The following is a 6895-nucleotide window of genomic DNA, read 5'->3' as shown; positions in this document are numbered from 1 at the left end:
AGGTCAGGGGTCAGAGGTCAGATGGACTTGGAGCAGGTCAGAGGTCAGATGGACTTGGAGCAGGTCAGGGGTCAGGGGTCAGAGGTCAGATGGTGGACTTGGAGAAGGAGACCCGGAGGTGCTGGTTGTGGTCCAGCTGTTGGTCGTGCAGAGCGATCAGAGCCTCGATGGCTTCCTCCACCGACGCCAGCTGCATCAGCGCCATCTTCCTGTCCTTCCTGTGACATCAGAGGAAGTGACATCATCAGACTCAGGGATTAAAACAGGAAACAGCTGTTAAACTTTGATAAGGTCTGTGTGACCTCGGTGGGGGGGGTTTTTATAATGTTAATAATTATCATCTGAGTAACCACTCAGATGATAATTATTAACATTATAAAAACTCAAGCTGAGGATTTATTGATCCGTTGCCTTGACGACGTCATCTCGTCTTTTATTATTCTAAACATGAAGCTTCTCTAATAATGAAATAAAGTTATTATAACATCTTTAATCTGTGCAGACTGAGCTGATGATGATGATGATGATGATGATGATGATGGTGATGATGATGATGATGATGATGATGATGATGATGATGGTGATGATGATGATGATGATGATGATGATGATGATGATGATTTTTAAAGTAAAACAGATTTTTTGGACTCACTGAAAGAACTTGAAGGCTTTGACGGTGAATCCAGCCGACGAGAACAAATCCTTCAGGACGTCGTCACCGACCGTCGAGCTGCAGCGAGACACGACACAAGAGCATTATGGGACAGCGTGGGACAGCGTGGGACAGTGTGGGACAGTGTGGGACAATTTGTGACATTGTGGGACAGTGTGGGACAGCGTGGGACAGTGTGGGACAGTGTGGGACAATTTGTGACATTGTGGGACAGCGTGGGACAGTGTGGGACAGCGTGGGACAGTGTGGGACAGCGTGGGACTTACGGGATGTTGGACAGGTGCAGCGTGGGACAGTGTGGGACAGTGTGGGACAGCGTGGGACAGTGTGGGACAGTGTGGGACAGCGTGGGACAGTGTGGGACAGCGTGGGACTTACGGGATGTTGGACAGGTGCAGCGTGGGACAGCGTGGGACCGTGTGGGACAGTGTGGGACAGCGTGGGACAGTGTGGGACTTACGGGATGTTGGACAGGTGCAGCGTGGGACAGCGTGGGACAGTGTGGGACAGTGTGGGACTTACGGGATGTTGGACAGGTGCAGCGTGGGACAGCGTGGGACAGCGTGGGACAGCGTGGGACAGCGTGGGACAGCGTGGGACTTACGGGATGTTGGACAGGTGCAGCGTGGGACAGCGTGGGACAGTGTGGGACAGCGTGGGACAGCGTGGGACAACGAGGGACAGCGTGGGACTTACGGGATGTTGGACAGGTGCAGCGTGGGACAGTGTGGGACAGTGTGGGACAGTGTGGGACAGTGTGGGACAGTGTGGGACTTACGGGATGTTGGACAGGTGCAGTGTGGGACAGTGTGGGACTTACGGGATGTTGGACAGGTGCAGTGTGGGACAGTGTGGGACAGTGTGGGACAGCGTGGGACAGTGTGGGACAGCGTGGGACTTACGGGATGTTGGACAGGTGCAGTGTGGGACAGTGTGGGACAGCGTGGGACAGTGTGGGACAGCGTGGGACAGCGTGGGACAGTGTGGGACAGCGAGGGACAGTGTGGGACAGCGTGGGACAGTGTGGGACAGTGTGGGACAGCGTGGGACTTACGGGATGTTGGACAGGTGCAGTGTGGGACAGTGTGGGACTTACGGGATGTTGGACAGGTGCAGTGTGGGACAGTGTGGGACAGCGTGGGACAGTGTGGGACAGCGAGGGACAGCGTGGGACAGTGTGGGACAGCGTGGGACAGTGTGGGACAGTGTGGGACAGCGTGGGACAGCGAGGGACTTACGGGATGTTGGACAGGTGCAGTGTGGGACAGCGTGGGACAGTGTGGGACAGCGTGGGACAGCGAGGGACTTACGGGATGTTGGACAGGTGCAGTGTGGGACAGTGTGGGACAGCGTGGGACAGTGTGGGACAGTGTGGGACAGTGTGGGACAGCGTGGGACAGTGTGGGACTTACGGGATGTTGGACAGGTGCAGCGTGGGACAGTGTGGGACAGTGTGGGACAGCGTGGGACTTACGGGATGTTGGACAGGTGCAGCGTGGGACAGCGTGGGACAGCGTGGGACAGTGTGGGACAGCGTGGGACAGCGTGGGACAGCGTGGGACAGTGTGGGACAGTGTGGGACAGCGTGGGACTTACGGGATGTTGGACAGGTGCAGTGTGGGACAGCGTGGGACAGTGTGGGACAGCGTGGGACAGTGTGGGACAGTGTGGGACAGCGTGGGACTTACGGGATGTTGGACAGGTGCAGCGTGGGACAGCGTGGGACAGCGTGGGACAGTGTGGGACAGCGTGGGACAGCGTGGGACAGCGTGGGACAGTGTGGGACAGCGTGGGACAGTGTGGGACTTACGGGATGTTGGACAGGTGCAGTGTGGGACAGCGTGGGACAGCGTGGGACTTACGGGATGTTGGACAGGTGCAGTGTGGGACAGCGTGGGACAGCGTGGGACTTACGGGATGTTGGACAGGTGCAGTGTGGGACAGCGTGGGACAGCGTGGGACAGTGTGGGACAGCGTGGGACAGTGTGGGACAGTGTGGGACAGCGAGGGACAGTGTGGGACAGCGAGGGACAGCGAGGGACAGCGTGGGACATCGTGGGACAGTGTGGGACAGTGTGGGACAGTGTGGGACAGCGTGGGACTTACGGGATGTTGGACAGGTGCAGTGTGGCAGACGGAGGGACAGCGTGGGACAGTGTGGGACATCGTGGGACAGTGTGGGACAGTGTGGGACAGCGTGGGACTTACGGGATGTTGGACAGGTGCAGCGTGGCAGACGGAGGGAAGATGTTGTTGAAGTTTTTGGATCCTGGTTTCTTGAAGCGATGAAGAGCAGAACCAGAGAAGTCTCGTGTGAGCGTCTGCTCGTCCTGCGCCGCCCCCCCCCGAGGAAGCTGCACCACCGGGTGTTTGGACAGCGTCACCCGGATCACGTTGCCATGGAGACGCTGGCCGTTCAGGTGACTCATCGCTGGGACGAGAACAACGTAAAAATAAAAAAATTTAAATGATTATTTATATATGGAATATAAATACATATAATAATAAATATAATATAAATATAATATAAATAAATATAATAATAAATAAATATAATAATAAATATAATAATAAATATAATATAAATAAATATAATATAAAAAAAATAAAATAATAATAAATATAATATAATAAATATAATATAATAAATATAATAATAAATATAATATAATAATAAATATAATATATGTAACATATTTAAAGGCCATTTAATAATAATAATAATAATAAATGTTAGACCTAGCTGAGCCTGCGTGCCGTCGCTCATCTGAACCAAAGCGTTCTCCTGTTTGTTGAAAAGGATTTTAACTCTCTGCACGTCTCCGTAGACTCCTGCAACACACAATATATTCAATATACACTGATATATATATATATATATATATATACACTCTATCACTGATGGGTTGGTCGGTCGGTTCCTCACCAAACAGGATGAAGAGGCATTGCGGCGTCACGCTCTGAAAAAGACAAAACTGTGTTAATAAAGTCATGTGATGAACTGCAGCGCTCTGATTGGTCGGCTGCTGTGTGAGCGTGACCTCTGACCTCAGGGTTCAGGTTGGACACCAGCAGCACCGAGTGTCCGGGGGGGGGGGCCACCTGCAGCGAGACGCGGGGGGGGGGGGACCAAGGAACCGGGAACAGCCGCCATCGACATTCCTGAGAGGAAAATATACAAACACAACTTTACTGTCAATGTTCCTCAATGTCTTTAAATGTTCCTCAATGTTCCTCAATGTCTCTAAATGTTCCTCAATGTTCCTCAATGTTCCTAAATGTTCGTCAATGTCTCTAAATGTTCCTCAATGTCTCTAAATGTTCGTCAATGTCTCTAAATGTTCCTCAATGTTTCTAAATGTTCCTCAATGTTCCTCAATGTCTCTAAATGTTCCTCAATGTCTCTAAATGTTCCTCAATGTTCCTCAATGTCTCTAAATGTTCCTCAATGTTCCTCAATGTTTCTAAATGTTCCTCAATGTCTCTAAATGTTCCTCAATGTTCCTCAATGTCTCTAAATGTTCCTCAATGTTCCTCAATGTTCCTCAATGTCTCTAAATGTTCTTCAATGTCTCTAAATGTTCCTCAATGTCTCTAAATGTTCTTCAATGTCTCTAAATGTTCCTCAATGTCTAAATGTTCCTCAATGTCTCTAAATGTTCCTCAATGTCTCTAAATGTTCTTCAATGTCTCTAAATGTTCCTCAATGTCTCTAAATGTTCTTCAATGTCTCTAAATGTTCCTCAATGTTTCTAAATGTTCCTCAATGTTTCTAAATGTTCCTCAATGTTCCTCAATGTCTCTAAATGTTCCTCAATGTTCCTCAATGTCTCTAAATGTTCCTCAATGTTCCTCAATGTTCCTCAATGTCTCTAAATGTTCCTCAATGTCTCTAAATGTTCCTCAATGTCTCTAAATGTTCTTCAATGTCTCTAAATGTTCCTCAATGTCTAAATGTTCCTCAATGTCTCTAAATGTTCCTCAATGTCTCTAAATGTTCTTCAATGTCTCTAAATGTTCCTCAATGTCTCTAAATGTTCTTCAATGTCTCTAAATGTTCCTCAATGTTTCTAAATGTTCCTCAATGTTTCTAAATGTTCCTCAATGTTCCTCAATGTCTCTAAATGTTCCTCAATGTTCCTCAATGTCTCTAAATGTTCCTCAATGTTCCTCAATGTTCCTCAATGTCTCTAAATGTTCCTCAATGTCTCTAAATGTCTCTAAATGTTCCTCAATGTCTCTAAATGTTCCTCAATGTTTCTAAATGTTCCTCAATGTCTTTAAATGTTCCTCAATGTTTCTAAATGTTCCTCAATGTCTCTAAATGTTCCTCAATGTCTTTAAATGTCTCTAAATGTTCCTAAATGTCTTTAAATGTTCCTCAATGTTCCTCAATGTCTCTAAATGTTCCTCAATGTTCCTCACTGTCTCTAAATGTTCCTCAATGTTCCTCAATGTCTTTAAATGTTCCTCAATGTTCCTCAATGTTTCTAAATGTTCCTCAATGTCTCTAAATGTTCCTCAATGTTCCTCAATGTCTTTAAATGTCTCTAAATGTTCCTAAATGTCTTTAAATGTTCCTCAATGTTCCTCAATGTTTCTAAATGTTCCTCAATGTTCCTCACTGTCTCTAAATGTTCCTCAATGTTCCTCACTGTCTCTAAATGTTCCTCAATGTCTCTAAATGTTCCTCAATGTTCCTACATGTTCCTCAATGTCTCTTAATGTTCCTCAATGTCTCTAAATGTTCCTCACTGTCTCTAAATGTTCCTCAATGTTCCTCAATGTCTCTTAATGTTCCTCAATGTCTCTAAATGTTCCTCAATGTTCCTCAATGTTCCTCAATGTCTCTAAATGTTCCTCAATGTCTCTAAATGTCTCTAAATGTTCCTCAATGTCTCTAAATGTTCGTCAATGTTCCTCAATGTCTCTAAATATTCCTCAATGTATCTCAATGTTCCTCAATGTCTCTAAATGTTCCTCAATGTCCCTCAATGTCTCTAAATGTTCCTCAATGTTCCTCAATGTCTCTCAATGTTCCTCAATGTCTCTAAATGTTCCTCAATGTTTCTAAATGTCTCTAAATGTTCCTCAATGTCTCTAAATGTTCCTCAATGTTTCTAAATGTCTCTAAATGTTCCTCAATGTTTCTAAATGTTCCTCAATGTTCCTCAATGTCTCTAAATGTTCCTCAATGTCTCTCAATGTTCCTCAATGTCCCTCAATGTCTCTAAATGTTCCTCAATGTCTCTAAATGTTCCTTAATGTCTCTCAATGTTCCTCAATGTTCCTCAATGTCTTTAAATGTTCGTCAATGTCTCTAAATGTCTCTAAATGTTCCTCAATGTCTCTAAATGTTCCTCAATGTCTCTTAATGTTCCTCAGTGTCTCTCAATGTTCCTCAATGTCTCTAAATGTTCCTCAATGTCTTTAAATGTTCCTAAATGTCTCTAAATGGTCGTCAATGTCTCTAAATGTTCCTCAATGTCTTTAAATGTTCCTAAATGTTTCTAAATGTTCCTCAATGTTTCCCAATGTTCCTCAATGTCTCTAAATGTTCCTCAATGTCTCTCAATGTCTCTAAATGTTCCTCAGTGTCTCTCAGTGTTCCTCAATGTCTCTAAATGTTCCTCAATGTCTCTAAATGTTCCTCAATGTCTCTCAATATTCCTCAATGTCTTTAAATGTTCCCCAATGTCTCTAAATGTTCCTCAATGTCTCTAAATGTTCCTCAATGTCTCTAAATGTTCCTCAATGTCTTTAAATGCTCCTCAATGTTCCTCAATGTTCCTCAATGTCTCTAAATGTCTCTAAATGTTTGTCAATGTTCCTCAATGTCTCTTAATGTTCCTCAATGTCTCTAAATGTTCATCAATGTTCCTCAATGTTCCTCAATGTCTCTAAATGTTCCTCAATGTCTCTAAATGTTCCTCAATGTCTCTAAATGTTCCTCAATGTCTCTTAATGTTCCTCAATGTCTCTAAATGTTCCTCAATGTCTCTCAATGTCTCTAAATGTTCCTCAATGTCTCTAAATGTTCCTCAATGTCTCTCAATGTCTCTAAATGTTCCTCAATGTCTCTAAATGTTCCTCAATGTTTCTAAATGTCTCTAAATGTTCGTCAATGTTCCTCAATGTTTCTAAATGTTCCTAAATGTTTCTAAATGTCTCTAAATGTTCGTCAATGTTCCTCAATGTTTCTAAATGTTCCTCAATGTCTCT

The 6895-nt window shown here is 44.8% G+C and overlaps 1 pseudogene; it reads right to left on the bottom strand.

Annotated features, from left to right (window-relative positions):
• Nucleotides 1–6895, bottom strand: part of LOC128379755 (polypyrimidine tract-binding protein 3-like) — a 15492-nt pseudogene continuing 8597 nt past the window's right edge.

The sequence above is a fragment of the Scomber japonicus genome, chromosome 19 (assembly GCF_027409825.1).
Source record: "Scomber japonicus isolate fScoJap1 chromosome 19, fScoJap1.pri, whole genome shotgun sequence".
In the NCBI taxonomy this organism is placed as follows: domain Eukaryota; kingdom Metazoa; phylum Chordata; class Actinopteri; order Scombriformes; family Scombridae; genus Scomber; species Scomber japonicus.
This window is presented reverse-complemented; position numbering and strand designations above follow the sequence as displayed.